A 20,279-nucleotide genomic window follows, 5' to 3' on the forward strand; every position below is an offset into this window, starting at 1 on the left:
ATAAGGCTTTTCTAGGCATGAGTGACTATAAATGAACTTTTCTTGACAATGGATGGCTTTTGCTCCACGTTTCCCAAGGTAAACAATTAATTACAATCTGTTTTTAAAAAAAAATGTAAAAATAATTCAAAATAAATTCAATAATGGGATTATAAAGGCATTTAAACCGAGTAATAAGGCTTTTCTAGGCATGAATGACTATAAATGATGTTTTCTTGACAATCGATAGCTTTCGTTCCATGTTTCCCGAGATAAACAATCTATTACAATCTGTTTTAATCAAAAAATGTAAAAAAAATTCAAAATAAATTCAATAATGGGATTATAAAAGCATTTAAACCGAGTAATAAGGCTTTTCTAGGCATGAGTGACTATAAATGAACTTTTCTTGACAATGGATGGCTTTTGCTCCACGTTTCCCGAGGCAAACAATCAATTACAATATGTTTTAATCAAAAAATGTAAAAACAATTCAAAATAAATTCAATAATGGGATTATAAAGGCATTTAAATCGAGTAATAAGGCTTTTCTAGGCATGAGTGACTATAAATGAACTTTTCTTGACAATGGATGGCTTTTGCTCCACGTTTCCCAAGGTAAACAATTAATTACAATCTGTTTTAATAAAAAAATGTAAAAATAATTCAAAATAAATTCAATAATGGGATTATAAAGGCATTTAAACCGAGTAATAAGGCTTTTCTAGGCATGAGTGACTATAAATGATGTTTTCTTGACAATCGATAGCTTTCGTTCCATGTTTCCCGAGATAAACAATCTATTACAATCTGTTTTAATCAAAAAATGTAAAAAAAATTCAAAATAAATTCAATAATGGGATTATAAAAGCATTTAAACCGAGTAATAAGGCTTTTCTAGGCATGAGTGACTATAAATGAACTTTTCTTGACAATGGATGGCTTTTGCTCCACGTTTCCCGAGGCAAACAATCAATTACAATATGTTTTAATAAAAAAATGTAAAAATAATTCAAAATAAATTCAATAATGGGATTATAAGGGCATTTAAACCGAGTAATAAGGCTTTTCTAGGCATGAGTGACTATAAATGATCTTTTCTTGACAATGGATGGCTTTCGTTCCATGTTTCCCGAGATAAACAATCTATTACAACCTGTTTTAATCAAAAAATGTAAAAAAAATTCAAAATAAATTCAATAATGGGATTGTAAAGGCATTTAAACCGAGTAATAAGGCTTTTCTAGGCATGAGTGACTATAAATGAACTTTTCTTGACAATGGATGGCTTTTGCTCCACGTTTCCCGAGGCAAACAATCAATTACAATATGTTTTAATCAAAAAATGTAAAAACAATTCAAAATAAATTCAATAATGGGATTATAAAGGCATTTAAATCGAGTAATAAGGCTTTTCTAGGCATGAGTGACTATAAATGAACTTTTCTTGACAATGGATGGCTTTTGCTCCACGTTTCCCAAGGTAAACAATTAATTACAATCTGTTTTAATAAAAAAATATAAAAATAATTCAAAATAAATTCAATAATGGGATTATAAAGGCATTTAAACCGAGTAATAAGGCTTTTCTAGGCATGAGTGACTATAAATGATGTTTTCTTGACAATCGATAGCTTTCGTTCCATGTTTCCCGAGATAAACAATCTATTACAATCTGTTTTAATCAAAAAATGTAAAAAAAATTCAAAATAAATTCAATAATGGGATTATAAAAGCATTTAAACCGAGTAATAAGGCTTTTCTAGGCATGAGTGACTATAAATGAACTTTTCTTGACAATGGATGGCTTTTGCTCCACGTTTCCCGAGGCAAACAATCAATTACAATATGTTTTAATCAAAAAATGTAAAAACAATTCAAAATAAATTCAATAATGGGATTGTAAAGGCATTTAAACCGAGTAATAAGGCTTTTCTAGGCATGAGTGACTATAAATGATCTTTTCTTGACAATGGATGGCTTTCGTTCCATGTTTCCCGAGATAAACAATCTATTACAACCTGTTTTAATCAAAAAATGTAAAAAAAATTCAAAATAAATTCAATAATGGGATTGTAAAGGCATTTAAACCGAGTAATAAGGCTTTTCTAGGCATGAGTGACTATAAATGATGTTTTCTTGACAATCGATAGCTTTCGTTCCATGTTTCCCGAGATAAACAATCTATTACAATCTGTTTTAATCAAAAAATGTAAAAAAAATTCAAAATAAATTCAATAATGGGATTATAAAAGCATTTAAACCGAGTAATAAGGCTTTTCTAGGCATGAGTGACTATAAATGAACTTTTCTTGACAATGGATGGCTTTTGCTCCACGTTTCCCGAGGCAAACAATCAATTACAATATGTTTTAATAAAAAAATGTAAAAATAATTCAAAATAAATTCAATAATGGGATTATAAGGGCATTTAAACCGAGTAATAAGGCTTTTCTAGGCATGAGTGACTATAAATGAACTTTTCTTGACAATGGATGGCTTTTGCTCCACGTTTCCCGTGGCAAACAATCAATTACAATATGTTTTAATCAAAAAATGTAAAAACAATTCAAAATAAATTCAATAATGGGATTATAAAGGCATTTAAATCGAGTAATAAGGCTTTTCTAGGCATGAGTGACTATAAATGAACTTTTCTTGAAAATGGATGGCTTTTGCTCCACGTTTCCCAAGGTAAACAATTAATTACAATCTGTTTTAATAAAAAAATGTAAAAATAATTCAAAATAAATTCAATAATGGGATTATAAAGGCATTTAAACCGAGTAATAAGGCTTTTCTAGGCATGAGTGACTATAAATGATCTTTTCTTGACAATGGATGGCTTTTGCTCCACGTTTCCCGAGGCAAACAATCAATTACAATATGTTTTAATCAAAAAATGTAAAAACAATTCAAAATAAATTCAATAATGGGATTATAAAGGCATTTAAATCGAGTAATAAGGCTTTTCTAGGCATGAGTGACTATAAATGAACTTTTCTTGACAATGGATGGCTTTTGCTCCACGTTTCCCAAGGTAAACAATTAATTACAATCTGTTTTAATAAAAAAATATAAAAATAATTCAAAATAAATTCAATAATGGGATTATAAGGGCATTTAAACCGAGTAATAAGGCTTTTCTAGGCATGAGTGACTATAAATGATCTTTTCTTGACAATGGATGGCTTTCGTTCCATGTTTCCCGAGATAAACAATCTATTACAACCTGTTTTAATCAAAAAATGTAAAAAAAATTCAAAATAAATTCAATAATGGGATTGTAAAGGCATTTAAACCGAGTAATAAGGCTTTTCTAGGCATGAGTGACTATAAATGAACTTTTCTTGACAATGGATGGCTTTTGCTCCACGTTTCCCGAGGCAAACAATCAATTACAATATGTTTTAATCAAAAAATGTAAAAACAATTCAAAATAAATTCAATAATGGGATTATAAAGGCATTTAAATCGAGTAATAAGGCTTTTCTAGGCATGAGTGACTATAAATGAACTTTTCTTGACAATGGATGGCTTTTGCTCCACGTTTCCCAAGGTAAACAATTAATTACAATCTGTTTTAATAAAAAAATATAAAAATAATTCAAAATAAATTCAATAATGGGATTATAAAGGCATTTAAACCGAGTAATAAGGCTTTTCTAGGCATGAGTGACTATAAATGATGTTTTCTTGACAATCGATAGCTTTCGTTCCATGTTTCCCGAGATAAACAATCTATTACAATCTGTTTTAATCAAAAAATGTAAAAAAAATTCAAAATAAATTCAATAATGGGATTATAAAAGCATTTAAACCGAGTAATAAGGCTTTTCTAGGCATGAGTGACTATAAATGAACTTTTCTTGACAATGGATGGCTTTTGCTCCACGTTTCCCGAGGCAAACAATCAATTACAATATGTTTTAATCAAAAAATGTAAAAACAATTCAAAATAAATTCAATAATGGGATTGTAAAGGCATTTAAACCGAGTAATAAGGCTTTTCTAGGCATGAGTGACTATAAATGATCTTTTCTTGACAATGGATGGCTTTCGTTCCATGTTTCCCGAGATAAACAATCTATTACAACCTGTTTTAATCAAAAAATGTAAAAAAAATTCAAAATAAATTCAATAATGGGATTGTAAAGGCATTTAAACCGAGTAATAAGGCTTTTCTAGGCATGAGTGACTATAAATGATGTTTTCTTGACAATCGATAGCTTTCGTTCCATGTTTCCCGAGATAAACAATCTATTACAATCTGTTTTAATCAAAAAATGTAAAAAAAATTCAAAATAAATTCAATAATGGGATTATAAAAGCATTTAAACCGAGTAATAAGGCTTTTCTAGGCATGAGTGACTATAAATGAACTTTTCTTGACAATGGATGGCTTTTGCTCCACGTTTCCCGAGGCAAACAATCAATTACAATATGTTTTAATAAAAAAATGTAAAAATAATTCAAAATAAATTCAATAATGGGATTATAAGGGCATTTAAACCGAGTAATAAGGCTTTTCTAGGCATGAGTGACTATAAATGAACTTTTCTTGACAATGGATGGCTTTTGCTCCACGTTTCCCGAGGCAAACAATCAATTACAATATGTTTTAATCAAAAAATGTAAAAACAATTCAAAATAAATTCAATAATGGGATTATAAAGGCATTTAAATCGAGTAATAAGGCTTTTCTAGGCATGAGTGACTATAAATGAACTTTTCTTGAAAATGGATGGCTTTTGCTCCACGTTTCCCAAGGTAAACAATTAATTACAATCTGTTTTAATAAAAAAATGTAAAAATAATTCAAAATAAATTCAATAATGGGATTATAAAGGCATTTAAACCGAGTAATAAGGCTTTTCTAGGCATGAGTGACTATAAATGATGTTTTCTTGACAATCGATAGCTTTCGTTCCATGTTTCCCGAGATAAACAATCTATTACAATCTGTTTTAATCAAAAAATGTAAAAAAAATTCAAAATAAATTCAATAATGGGATTATAAAAGCATTTAAACCGAGTAATAAGGCTTTTCTAGGCATGAGTGACTATAAATGAACTTTTCTTGACAATGGATGGCTTTTGCTCCACGTTTCCCGAGGCAAACAATCAATTACAATATGTTTTAATCAAAAAATGTAAAAACAATTCAAAATAAATTCAATAATGGGATTGTAAAGGCATTTAAACCGAGTAATAAGGCTTTTCTAGGCATGAGTGACTATAAATGATCTTTTCTTGACAATGGATGGCTTTCGTTCCATGTTTCCCGAGTTAAACAATCTATTACAACCTGTTTTAATCAAAAAATGTAAAAAAAATTCAAATTAAATTCAATAATGGGATTGTAAAGGCATTTAAACCGAGTAATAAGGCTTTTCTAGGCATGAGTGACTATAAATGATGTTTTTTTGACAATCGATAGCTTTCGTTCCATGTTTCCCGAGATAAACAATCTATTACAATCTGTTTTAATCAAAAAATGTAAAGAAAATTCAAAATAAATTCAATAATGGGATTATAAAAGCATTTAAACCGAGTAATAAGGCTTTTCTAGGCATGAGTGACTATAAATGAACTTTTCTTGACAATGGATGGCTTTTGCTCCACGTTTCCCGAGGCAAACAATCAATTACAATCTGTTTTAATCAAAAAATGTAAAAACAATTCAAAATAAATTCAATAATGGGATTATAAAGGCATTTAAACCGAGTAATAAGGCTTTTCTAGGCATGAGTGACTATAAATGAACTTTTCTTGACAATGGATGGCTTTTGCTCCACGTTTCCCGAGGCAAACAATCAATTACAATATGTTTTAATCAAAAAATGTAAAAACAATTCAAAATAAATTCAATAATGGGATTATAAAGGCATTTAAATCGAGTAATAAGGCTTTTCTAGGCATGAGTGACTATAAATGAACTTTTCTTGACAATGGATGGCTTTTGCTCCACGTTTCCCAAGGTAAACAATTAATTACAATCTGTTTTAATAAAAAAATGTAAAAATAATTCAAAATAAATTCAATAATGGGATTATAAAGGCATTTAAACCGAGTAATAAGGCTTTTCTAGGCATGAGTGACTATAAATGATGTTTTCTTGACAATCGATAGCTTTCGTTCCATGTTTCCCGAGATAAACAATCTATTACAATCTGTTTTAATCAAAAAATGTAAAAAAAATTCAAAATAAATTCAATAATGGGATTATAAAAGCATTTAAACCGAGTAATAAGGCTTTTCTAGGCATGAGTGACTATAAATGAACTTTTCTTGACAATGGATGGCTTTTGCTCCACGTTTCCCGAGGCAAACAATCAATTACAATATGTTTTAATCAAAAAATGTAAAAACAATTCAAAATAAATTCAATAATGGGATTATAAAGGCATTTAAATCGAGTAATAAGGCTTTTCTAGGCATGAGTGACTATAAATGAACTTTTCTTGACAATGGATGGCTTTTGCTCCACGTTTCCCAAGGTAAACAATTAATTACAATCTGTTTTAATAAAAAAATGTAAAAATAATTCAAAATAAATTCAATAATGGGATTATAAAGGCATTTAAACCGAGTAATAAGGCTTTTCTAGGCATGAGTGACTATAAATGATGTTTTCTTGACAATCGATAGCTTTCGTTCCATGTTTCCCGAGATAAACAATCTATTACAATCTGTTTTAATCAAAAAATGTAAAAAAAATTCAAAATAAATTCAATAATGGGATTATAAAAGCATTTAAACCGAGTAATAAGGCTTTTCTAGGCATGAGTGACTATAAATGAACTTTTCTTGACAATGGATGGCTTTTGCTCCACGTTTCCCGAGGCAAACAATCAATTACAATATGTTTTAATAAAAAAATGTAAAAATAATTCAAAATAAATTCAATAATGGGATTATAAGGGCATTTAAACCGAGTAATAAGGCTTTTCTAGGCATGAGTGACTATAAATGATCTTTTCTTGACAATGGATGGCTTTCGTTCCATGTTTCCCGAGATAAACAATCTATTACAACCTGTTTTAATCAAAAAATGTAAAAAAAATTCAAAATAAATTCAATAATGGGATTGTAAAGGCATTTAAACCGAGTAATAAGGCTTTTCTAGGCATGAGTGACTATAAATGAACTTTTCTTGACAATGGATGGCTTTTGCTCCACGTTTCCCGAGGCAAACAATCAATTACAATATGTTTGAATCAAAAAATGTAAAAACAATTCAAAATAAATTCAATAATGGGATTATAAAGGCATTTAAATCGAGTAATAAGGCTTTTCTAGGCATGAGTGACTATAAATGAACTTTTCTTGACAATGGATGGCTTTTGCTCCACGTTTCCCAAGGTAAACAATTAATTACAATCTGTTTTAATAAAAAAATATAAAAATAATTCAAAATAAATTCAATAATGGGATTATAAAGGCATTTAAACCGAGTAATAAGGCTTTTCTAGGCATGAGTGACTATAAATGATGTTTTCTTGACAATCGATAGCTTTCGTTCCATGTTTCCCGAGATAAACAATCTATTACAATCTGTTTTAATCAAAAAATGTAAAAAAAATTCAAAATAAATTCAATAATGGGATTATAAAAGCATTTAAACCGAGTAATAAGGCTTTTCTAGGCATGAGTGACTATAAATGAACTTTTCTTGACAATGGATGGCTTTTGCTCCACGTTTCCCGAGGCAAACAATCAATTACAATATGTTTTAATCAAAAAATGTAAAAACAATTCAAAATAAATTCAATAATGGGATTGTAAAGGCATTTAAACCGAGTAATAAGGCTTTTCTAGGCATGAGTGACTATAAATGATCTTTTCTTGACAATGGATGGCTTTCGTTCCATGTTTCCCGAGATAAACAATCTATTACAACCTGTTTTAATCAAAAAATGTAAAAAAAATTCAAAATAAATTCAATAATGGGATTGTAAAGGCATTTAAACCGAGTAATAAGGCTTTTCTAGGCATGAGTGACTATAAATGATGTTTTCTTGACAATCGATAGCTTTCGTTCCATGTTTCCCGAGATAAACAATCTATTACAATTTGTTTTAATCAAAAAATGTAAAAAAAATTCAAAATAAATTCAATAATGGGATTATAAAAGCATTTAAACCGAGTAATAAGGCTTTTCTAGGCATGAGTGACTATAAATGAACTTTTCTTGACAATGGATGGCTTTTGCTCCACGTTTCCCGAGGCAAACAATCAATTACAATATGTTTTAATAAAAAAATGTAAAAATAATTCAAAATAAATTCAATAATGGGATTATAAGGGCATTTAAACCGAGTAATAGGGCTTTTCTAGGCATGAGTGACTATAAATAATCTTTTCTTGACAATGGATGGCTTTCGTTCCATGTTTCCCGAGATAAACAATCTATTACAATCTGTTTTAACCAAAAACTGTAAAAAAAAATCAAAATAAATTCAATAATGGGATTATAAAGGCATTTAAACCGAGTAATAAGGCTTCTCTAGGCATGAGTGACTATAAATGAACTTTTCTTGACAATGGATGGCTTTTGCTCCACGTTTCTCGAGGCAAACAATCAATTATAATATGTTTTAATCAAAAAATGTAAAAACAATTCAAAATAAATTCAATAATGGGATTATAAAGGCATTTAAATCGAGTAATAAGGCTTTTCTAGGCATGAGTGACTATAAATGATCTTTTCTTGACAATGGATGGCTTTCGTTCCATGTTTCCCGAGATAAACAATCTATTACAATCTGTTTTAATCAAAAACTGTAAAAAAAAATCGAAATAAATTCAATAATGGGATTATAAAGGCATTTAAACCGAGTAATAAGGCTTTTCTAGGCATGAGTGACTATAAATGATCTTTTCTTGACAATGGATGGCTTTTGCTCCACGTTTCCCGAGGCAAATGATTAATTACAATATGTTTTAATCAAAAAATGTAAAAACAATTCAAAATAAATTCAATAATGGGATTATAAAGGCATTTAAATCGAGTAATAAGGCTTTTCTAGGCATGAGTGACTATAAATGATCTTTTCTTGACAATGGATGGCTTTCGTTCCATGTTTCCCGAGATAAACAATCTATTACAATCTGTTTTAATCAAAAACTGTAAAAAAAAATCAAAATAAATTCAATAATGGGATTATAAAGGCATTTAAACCGAGTAATAAGGCTTTTCTAGGCATGAGTGACTATAAATGAACTTTTCTTGACAATGGATGGCTTTTGCTCCACGTTTCCCGAGGCAAACAATCAATTACAATATGTTTTAATCAAAAAATGTAAAAACAATTCAAAATAAATTCAATAATGGGATTATAAAGGCATTTAAATCGAGTAATAAGGCTTTTCTAGGCATGAGTGACTATAAATGAACTTTTCTTGACAATGGATGGCTTTTGCACCACGTTTCCCGAGGCAACCAATCAATTACAATCTGTTTTAATCAAAAAATGTAAAAACAATTCAAAATAAATTCAATAATGGGATTATAAAGGCATTTAAACCGAGTTATAAGGCTTTTCTAGGCATGAGTGACTATAAATGAACTTTTCTTGACAATGGATGGCTTTTGCTCCACGTTTCCCAAGGCAAACAATCAAATACAATCTGTTTTAATGAAAAAATGTAAAAACAATTCAAAATAAATTCGATAATGGGATTATAAAAGCATTTAAACCGAGTAATAAGGCTTTTCTAGGCATGAGTGACTATAAATGAACTTTTCTTGACAATGGATGGCTTTCGCTCCATGTTTCCCGAGGCAAACAATCAAATACAATCTGTTTTAATCAAAAAATGTCAAAAAAGTTCAAAATAAATTCAATAATGGGATTATAAAGGCATTTAAACCGAGTAATAAGGCTTTTCTAGGCATGAGTGTATATAAATGATGTTTTCTTGACAATGGATGGCTTTCGTTCCATGTTTCCCGAGATAAACAATGTATTAGAATATTTTTTAATCAAAAAATGTAAAAAAAATTCAAATTAAATTCAATAATGGGATTATAAAGGCATTTAAACCGAGTAATAAGGCTTTTCTAGGCATGAGTGACTATAAATGATGTTTTTTTGACAATCGATAGCTTTCGTTCCATGTTTCCCGAGATAAACAATCTATTACAATCTGTTTTAATCAAAAAATGTAAAGAAAATTCAAAATAAATTCAATAATGGGATTATAAAAGCATTTAAACCGAGTAATAAGGCTTTTCTAGGCATGAGTGACTATAAATGAACTTTTCTTGACAATGGATGGCTTTTGCTCCACGTTTCCCGAGGCAAACAATCAATTACAATCTGTTTTAATCAAAAAATGTAAAAACAATTCAAAATAAATTCAATAATGGGATTATAAAGGCATTTAAACCGAGTAATAAGGCTTTTCTAGGCATGAGTGACTATAAATGAACTTTTCTTGACAATGGATGGCTTTTGCTCCACGTTTCCCGAGGCAAACAATCAATTACAATATGTTTTAATCAAAAAATGTAAAAACAATTCAAAATAAATTCAATAATGGGATTATAAAGGCATTTAAATCGAGTAATAAGGCTTTTCTAGGCATGAGTGACTATAAATGAACTTTTCTTGACAATGGATGGCTTTTGCTCCACGTTTCCCAAGGTAAACAATTAATTACAATCTGTTTTAATAAAAAAATGTAAAAATAATTCAAAATAAATTCAATAATGGGATTATAAAGGCATTTAAACCGAGTAATAAGGCTTTTCTAGGCATGAGTGACTATAAATGATGTTTTCTTGACAATCGATAGCTTTCGTTCCATGTTTCCCGAGATAAACAATCTATTACAATCTGTTTTAATCAAAAAATGTAAAAAAAATTCAAAATAAATTCAATAATGGGATTATAAAAGCATTTAAACCGAGTAATAAGGCTTTTCTAGGCATGAGTGACTATAAATGAACTTTTCTTGACAATGGATGGCTTTTGCTCCACGTTTCCCGAGGCAAACAATCAATTACAATATGTTTTAATCAAAAAATGTAAAAACAATTCAAAATAAATTCAATAATGGGATTGTAAAGGCATTTAAACCGAGTAATAAGGCTTTTCTAGGCATGAGTGACTATAAATGATCTTTTCTTGACAATGGATGGCTTTCGTTCCATGTTTCCCGAGATAAACAATCTATTACAACCTGTTTTAATCAAAAAATGTAAAAAAAATTCAAAATAAATTCAATAATGGGATTGTAAAGGCATTTAAACCGAGTAATAAGGCTTTTCTAGGCATGAGTGACTATAAATGATGTTTTCTTGACAATCGATAGCTTTCGTTCCATGTTTCCCGAGATAAACAATCTATTACAATTTGTTTTAATCAAAAAATGTAAAAAAAATTCAAAATAAATTCAATAATGGGATTATAAAAGCATTTAAACCGAGTAATAAGGCTTTTCTAGGCATGAGTGACTATAAATGAACTTTTCTTGACAATGGATGGCTTTTGCTCCACGTTTCCCGAGGCAAACAATCAATTACAATATGTTTTAATAAAAAAATGTAAAAATAATTCAAAATAAATTCAATAATGGGATTATAAGGGCATTTAAACCGAGTAATAGGGCTTTTCTAGGCATGAGTGACTATAAATAATCTTTTCTTGACAATGGATGGCTTTCGTTCCATGTTTCCCGAGATAAACAATCTATTACAATCTGTTTTAACCAAAAACTGTAAAAAAAAATCAAAATAAATTCAATAATGGGATTATAAAGGCATTTAAACCGAGTAATAAGGCTTCTCTAGGCATGAGTGACTATAAATGAACTTTTCTTGACAATGGATGGCTTTTGCTCCACGTTTCTCGAGGCAAACAATCAATTATAATATGTTTTAATCAAAAAATGTAAAAACAATTCAAAATAAATTCAATAATGGGATTATAAAGGCATTTAAATCGAGTAATAAGGCTTTTCTAGGCATGAGTGACTATAAATGATCTTTTCTTGACAATGGATGGCTTTCGTTCCATGTTTCCCGAGATAAACAATCTATTACAATCTGTTTTAATCAAAAACTGTAAAAAAAAATCGAAATAAATTCAATAATGGGATTATAAAGGCATTTAAACCGAGTAATAAGGCTTTTCTAGGCATGAGTGACTATAAATGATCTTTTCTTGACAATGGATGGCTTTTGCTCCACGTTTCCCGAGGCAAATGATTAATTACAATATGTTTTAATCAAAAAATGTAAAAACAATTCAAAATAAATTCAATAATGGGATTATAAAGGCATTTAAATCGAGTAATAAGGCTTTTCTAGGCATGAGTGACTATAAATGATCTTTTCTTGACAATGGATGGCTTTCGTTCCATGTTTCCCGAGATAAACAATCTATTACAATCTGTTTTAATCAAAAACTGTAAAAAAAAATCAAAATAAATTCAATAATGGGATTATAAAGGCATTTAAACCGAGTAATAAGGCTTTTCTAGGCATGAGTGACTATAAATGAACTTTTCTTGACAATGGATGGCTTTTGCTCCACGTTTCCCGAGGCAAACAATCAATTACAATATGTTTTAATCAAAAAATGTAAAAACAATTCAAAATAAATTCAATAATGGGATTATAAAGGCATTTAAATCGAGTAATAAGGCTTTTCTAGGCATGAGTGACTATAAATGAACTTTTCTTGACAATGGATGGCTTTTGCACCACGTTTCCCGAGGCAACCAATCAATTACAATCTGTTTTAATCAAAAAATGTAAAAACAATTCAAAATAAATTCAATAATGGGATTATAAAGGCATTTAAACCGAGTTATAAGGCTTTTCTAGGCATGAGTGACTATAAATGAACTTTTCTTGACAATGGATGGCTTTTGCTCCACGTTTCCCAAGGCAAACAATCAAATACAATCTGTTTTAATGAAAAAATGTAAAAACAATTCAAAATAAATTCGATAATGGGATTATAAAAGCATTTAAACCGAGTAATAAGGCTTTTCTAGGCATGAGTGACTATAAATGAACTTTTCTTGACAATGGATGGCTTTCGCTCCATGTTTCCCGAGGCAAACAATCAAATACAATCTGTTTTAATCAAAAAATGTCAAAAAAGTTCAAAATAAATTCAATAATGGGATTATAAAGGCATTTAAACCGAGTAATAAGGCTTTTCTAGGCATGAGTGTATATAAATGATGTTTTCTTGACAATGGATGGCTTTCGTTCCATGTTTCCCGAGATAAACAATGTATTAGAATATTTTTTAATCAAAAAATGTAAAAAAAATTCAAATTAAATTCAATAATGGGATTATAAAGGCATTTAAACCGAGTAATAAGGCTTTTCTAGGCATGAGTGACTATAAATGATGTTTTTTTGACAATCGATAGCTTTCGTTCCATGTTTCCCGAGATAAACAATCTATTACAATCTGTTTTAATCAAAAAATGTAAAGAAAATTCAAAATAAATTCAATAATGGGATTATAAAAGCATTTAAACCGAGTAATAAGGCTTTTCTAGGCATGAGTGACTATAAATGAACTTTTCTTGACAATGGATGGCTTTTGCTCCACGTTTCCCGAGGCAAACAATCAATTACAATCTGTTTTAATCAAAAAATGTAAAAACAATTCAAAATAAATTCAATAATGGGATTATAAAGGCATTTAAACCGAGTAATAAGGCTTTTCTAGGCATGAGTGACTATAAATGAACTTTTCTTGACAATGGATGGCTTTTGCTCCACGTTTCCCGAGGCAAACAATCAATTACAATATGTTTTAATCAAAAAATGTAAAAACAATTCAAAATAAATTCAATAATGGGATTATAAAGGCATTTAAATCGAGTAATAAGGCTTTTCTAGGCATGAGTGACTATAAATGAACTTTTCTTGACAATGGATGGCTTTTGCTCCACGTTTCCCAAGGTAAACAATTAATTACAATCTGTTTTAATAAAAAAATGTAAAAATAATTCAAAATAAATTCAATAATGGGATTATAAAGGCATTTAAACCGAGTAATAAGGCTTTTCTAGGCATGAGTGACTATAAATGATGTTTTCTTGACAATCGATAGCTTTCGTTCCATGTTTCCCGAGATAAACAATCTATTACAATCTGTTTTAATCAAAAAATGTAAAAAAAATTCAAAATAAATTCAATAATGGGATTATAAAAGCATTTAAACCGAGTAATAAGGCTTTTCTAGGCATGAGTGACTATAAATGAACTTTTCTTGACAATGGATGGCTTTTGCTCCACGTTTCCCGAGGCAAACAATCAATTACAATATGTTTTAATCAAAAAATGTAAAAACAATTCAAAATAAATTCAATAATGGGATTGTAAAGGCATTTAAACCGAGTAATAAGGCTTTTCTAGGCATGAGTGACTATAAATGATCTTTTCTTGACAATGGATGGCTTTCGTTCCATGTTTCCCGAGATAAACAATCTATTACAACCTGTTTTAATCAAAAAATGTAAAAAAAATTCAAAATAAATTCAATAATGGGATTGTAAAGGCATTTAAACCGAGTAATAAGGCTTTTCTAGGCATGAGTGACTATAAATGATGTTTTCTTGACAATCGATAGCTTTCGTTCCATGTTTCCCGAGATAAACAATCTATTACAATTTGTTTTAATCAAAAAATGTAAAAAAAATTCAAAATAAATTCAATAATGGGATTATAAAAGCATTTAAACCGAGTAATAAGGCTTTTCTAGGCATGAGTGACTATAAATGAACTTTTCTTGACAATGGATGGCTTTTGCTCCACGTTTCCCGAGGCAAACAATCAATTACAATATGTTTTAATAAAAAAATGTAAAAATAATTCAAAATAAATTCAATAATGGGATTATAAGGGCATTTAAACCGAGTAATAGGGCTTTTCTAGGCATGAGTGACTATAAATAATCTTTTCTTGACAATGGATGGCTTTCGTTCCATGTTTCCCGAGATAAACAATCTATTACAATCTGTTTTAATCAAAAACTGTAAAAAAAAATCAAAATAAATTCAATAATGGGATTATAAAGGCAATTAAACCGAGTAATAAGGCTTCTCTAGGCATGAGTGACTATAAATGAACTTTTCTTGACAATGGATGGCTTTTGCTCCACGTTTCTCGAGGCAAACAATCAATTATAATATGTTTTAATCAAAAAATGTAAAAACAATTCAAAATAAATTCAATAATGGGATTATAAAGGCATTTAAATCGAGTAATAAGGCTTTTCTAGGCATGAGTGACTATAAATGATCTTTTCTTGACAATGGATGGCTTTCGTTCCATGTTTCCCGAGATAAACAATCTATTACAATCTGTTTTAATCAAAAACTGTAAAAAAAAATCGAAATAAATTCAATAATGGGATTATAAAGGCATTTAAACCGAGTAATAAGGCTTTTCTAGGCATGAGTGACTATAAATGATCTTTTCTTGACAATGGATGGCTTTTGCTCCACGTTTCCCGAGGCAAATGATTAATTACAATATGTTTTAATCAAAAAATGTAAAAACAATTCAAAATAAATTCAATAATGGGATTATAAAGGCATTTAAATCGAGTAATAAGGCTTTTCTAGGCATGAGTGACTATAAATGATCTTTTCTTGACAATGGATGGCTTTCGTTCCATGTTTCCCGAGATAAACAATCTATTACAATCTGTTTTAATCAAAAACTGTAAAAAAAAATCAAAATAAATTCAATAATGGGATTATAAAGGCATTTAAACCGAGTAATAAGGCTTTTCTAGGCATGAGTGACTATAAATGAACTTTTCTTGACAATGGATGGCTTTTGCTCCACGTTTCCCGAGGCAAACAATCAATTACAATATGTTTTAATCAAAAAATGTAAAAACAATTCAAAATAAATTCAATAATGGGATTATAAAGGCATTTAAATCGAGTAATAAGGCTTTTCTAGGCATGAGTGACTATAAATGAACTTTTCTTGACAATGGATGGCTTTTGCACCACGTTTCCCGAGGCAACCAATCAATTACAATCTGTTTTAATCAAAAAATGTAAAAACAATTCAAAATAAATTCAATAATGGGATTATAAAGGCATTTAAACCGAGTTATAAGGCTTTTCTAGGCATGAGTGACTATAAATGAACTTTTCTTGACAATGGATGGCTTTTGCTCCACGTTTCCCAAGGCAAACAATCAAATACAATCTGTTTTAATGAAAAAATGTAAAAACAATTCAAAATAAATTCGATAATGGGATTATAAAAGCATTTAAACCGAGTAATAAGGCTTTTCTAGGCATGAGTGACTATAAATGAACTTTTCTTGACAATGGATGGCTTTCGCTCCATGTTTCCCGAGGCAAACAATCAAATACAATCTGTTTTAATCAAAAAATGTCAAAAAAGTTCAAAATAAATTCAATAATGGGATTATAAAGGCATTTAAACCGAGTAATAAGGCTTTTCTAGGCATGAGTGTATATAAATGATGTTTTCTTGACAATGGATGGCTTTCGTTCCATGTTTCCCGAGATAAACAATGTATTAGAATATTTTTTAATCAAAAAATGTAAAAAAAATTCAAATTAAATTCAATAATGGGATTATAAAGGCATTTAAATCGAGTAATAAGGCTTTTCTAGGCATGAGTGACTATAAATGAACTTTTCTTGACAATGGATGGCTTTTGCTCCACGTTTCCCGAGGCAAACAATCTATTACAATATGTTTTAATAAAAAACTGTAAAAATAATTCAAAATAAATTCAATAATGGGATTATAAGGGCATTTAAACCGAGTAATAAGGCTTTTCTCGGCATGAGTGACTATAAATGATCTTTTCTTGACAATGGATGGCTTTCGTTCCATGTTTCCCCAGATAAACAATCTATTACAACCTGTTTTAATCAAAAAATGTAAAAAAAATTCAAAATAAATTCAATAATGGGATTGTAAAGGCATTTAAACCGAGTAATAAGGCTTTTCTAGGCATGAGTGACTATAAATGAACTTTTCTTGACAATGGATGGATTTTGCTCCACGTTTCCCGAGGCAAACAATCAATTACAATATGTTTTAATCAAAAAATGTAAAAACAATTCAAAATAAATTCAATAATGCGATTATAAAGGCATTTAGATTGAGTAATAAGGCTTTTCTAGGCATGAGTGACTATAAATGAACTTTTCTTGACAATGGATGGCTTTTGCTCCACGTTTCCCGAGGCAAACAATCAATTACAATCTGTTTTAATCAAAAAAGGTAAAAAAAAATCAAAATAAATTCAATAATGGGATTATAAAAGCATTTAAACCGAGTAATAAGGCTTTTCTAGGCATGAGTGACTATAAATGGTCTTTCTTGACAATGGATGGCTTTCGTTCCATGTTTCCCGAGATAAACAATCTATTACAATCTGTTTTAATCAAAAAATGTAAAAAAAATTCAAAATAAATTCAATAATGGGATTGTAAAGGCATTTAAACCGAGTAATAAGGCTTCTCTAGGCATGAGTGACTATAAATGACCTTTTCTTGACAATGGATGGCATTTGCTCCATGTTTCCCAAGGCAAACAATCAATTACAATCTGTTTTAATTAAAAAATGTAAAAACAATTCAAAATAAATTCAATAATGGGATTATAAAGGCATGTAATACGAGTAATAAGGCTTTTCTAGGCATGAGTGACTATAAATGAACTTTTCTTGACAATGGATGGCTTTTGCTCCACGTTTCCCGAGGCAAACAATCAATTACAATCTGTTTTAATCAAAAAATGTAAAAACAATTCAAAATAAATTCAATAATGGGATTATAAAGGCATTTAAACCGAGTAATAAGGCTTTTCTAGGCATGAGTGACTATAAATGAACTTTTCTTGACAATGGATGGCTTTTGCTCCACGTTTCCCGAGGCAAACAATCAATTACAATATGTTTTAATCAAAAAATGTAAAAACAATTCAAAATAAATTCAATAATGGGATTATAAAGGCATTTAAATCGAGTAATAAGGCTTTTCTAGGCATGAGTGACTATAAATGAACTTTTCTTGACAATGGATGGCTTTTGCTCCACGTTTCCCAAGGTAAACAATTAATTACAATCTGTTTTAATAAAAAAATGTAAAAATAATTCAAAATAAATTCAATAATGGGATTATAAAGGCATTTAAACCGAGTAATAAGGCTTTTCTAGGCATGAGTGACTATAAATGATGTTTTCTTGACAATCGATAGCTTTCGTTCCATGTTTCCCGAGATAAACAATCTATTACAATCTGTTTTAATCAAAAAATGTAAAAAAAATTCAAAATAAATTCAATAATGGGATTATAAAAGCATTTAAACCGAGTAATAAGGCTTTTCTAGGCATGAGTGACTATAAATGAACTTTTCTTGACAATGGATGGCTTTTGCTCCACGTTTCCCGAGGCAAACAATCAATTACAATATGTTTTAATAAAAAAATGTAAAAATAATTCAAAATTAATTCAATAATGGGATTATAAGGGCATTTAAACCGAGTAATAAGGCTTTTCTAGGCATGAGTGACTATAAATGATCTTTTCTTGACAATGGATGGCTTTCGTTCCATGTTTCCCGAGATAAACAATCTATTACAACCTGTTTTAATCAAAAAATGTAAAAAAAATTCAAAATAAATTCAATAATGGGATTGTAAAGGCATTTAAACCGAGTAATAAGGCTTTTCTAGGCATGAGTGACTATAAATGAACTTTTCTTGACAATGGATGGCTTTTGCTCCACGTTTCCCGAGGCAAACAATCAATTACAATATGTTTTAATCAAAAAATGTAAAAACAATTCAAAATAAATTCAATAATGGGATTATAAAGGCATTTAAATCGAGTAATAAGGCTTTTCTAGGCATGAGTGACTATAAATGAACTTTTCTTGACAATGGATGGCTTTTGCTCCACGTTTCCCAAGGTAAACAATTAATTACAATCTGTTTTAATAAAAAAATGTAAAAATAATTCAAAATAAATTCAATAATGGGATTATAAAGGCATTTAAACCGAGTAATAAGGCTTTTCTAGGCATGAGTGACTATAAATGATGTTTTCTTGACAATCGATAGCTTTCGTTCCATGTTTCCCGAGATAAACAATCTATTACAATCTGTTTTAATCAAAAAATGTAAAAAAAATTCAAAATTAATTCAATAATGGGATTATAAAAGCATTTAAACCGAGTAATAAGGCTTTTCTAGGCATGAGTGACTATAAATGAACTTTTCTTGACAATGGATGGCTTTTGCTCCACGTTTCCCGAGGCAAACAATCAATTACAATATGTTTTAATCAAAAAATGTAAAAACAATTCAAAATAAATTCAATAATGGGATTGTAAAGGCATTTAAACCGAGTAATAAGGCTTTTCTAGGCATGAGTGACTATAAATGATCTTTTCTTGACAATGGATGGCTTTCGTTCCATGTTTCCCGAGATAAACAATCTATTACAACCTGTTTTAATCAAAAAATGTAAAAAAAATTCAAAATAAATTCAATAATGGGATTGTAAAGGCATTTAAACCGAGTAATAAGGCTTTTCTAGGCATGAGTGACTATAAATGATGTTTTCTTGACAATCGATAGCTTTCGTTCCATGTTTCCCGAGATAAACAATCTATTACAATCTGTTTTAATCAAAAAATGTAAAAAAAATTCAAAATAAATTCAATAATGGGATTATAAAAGCATTTAAACCGAGTAATAAGGCTTTTCTAGGCATGAGTGACTATAAATGATCTTTTCTTGACAATGGATGGCTTTTGCTCCACGTTTCCCGAGGCAAACAATCAATTACAATATGTTTTAAAAAAAATATGTAAAAATAATTCAAAATAAATTCAATAATGGGATTATAAGGGCATTTAAACCGAGTAATAAGGCTTTTCTAGGCATGAGTGACTATAAATGAACTTTTCTTGACAATGGATGGCTTTTGCTCCACGTTTCCCGAGGCAAATAATCAATTACAATATGTTTTAATCAAAAAATGTAAAAACAATTCAAAATAAATTCAATAATGGGATTATAAAGGCATTTAAATCGAGTAATAAGGCTTTTCTAGGCATGAGTGACTATAAATGAACTTTTCTTGACAATGGATGGCTTTTGCTCCACGTTTCCCAAGGTAAACAATTAATTACAATCTGTTTTCATAAAAAAATGTAAAAATAATTCAAAATAAATTCAATAATGGGATTATAAAGGCATTTAAACCGAGTAATAAGGCTTTTCTAGGCATGAGTGACTATAAATGATGTT

The sequence above is a fragment of the Theobroma cacao genome, chromosome 3 (genome assembly GCF_053813885.1).
Source record: "Theobroma cacao isolate CCN51 chromosome 3, ASM5381388v1, whole genome shotgun sequence".
Classification (NCBI taxonomy): Eukaryota; Viridiplantae; Streptophyta; class Magnoliopsida; order Malvales; family Malvaceae; genus Theobroma; species Theobroma cacao.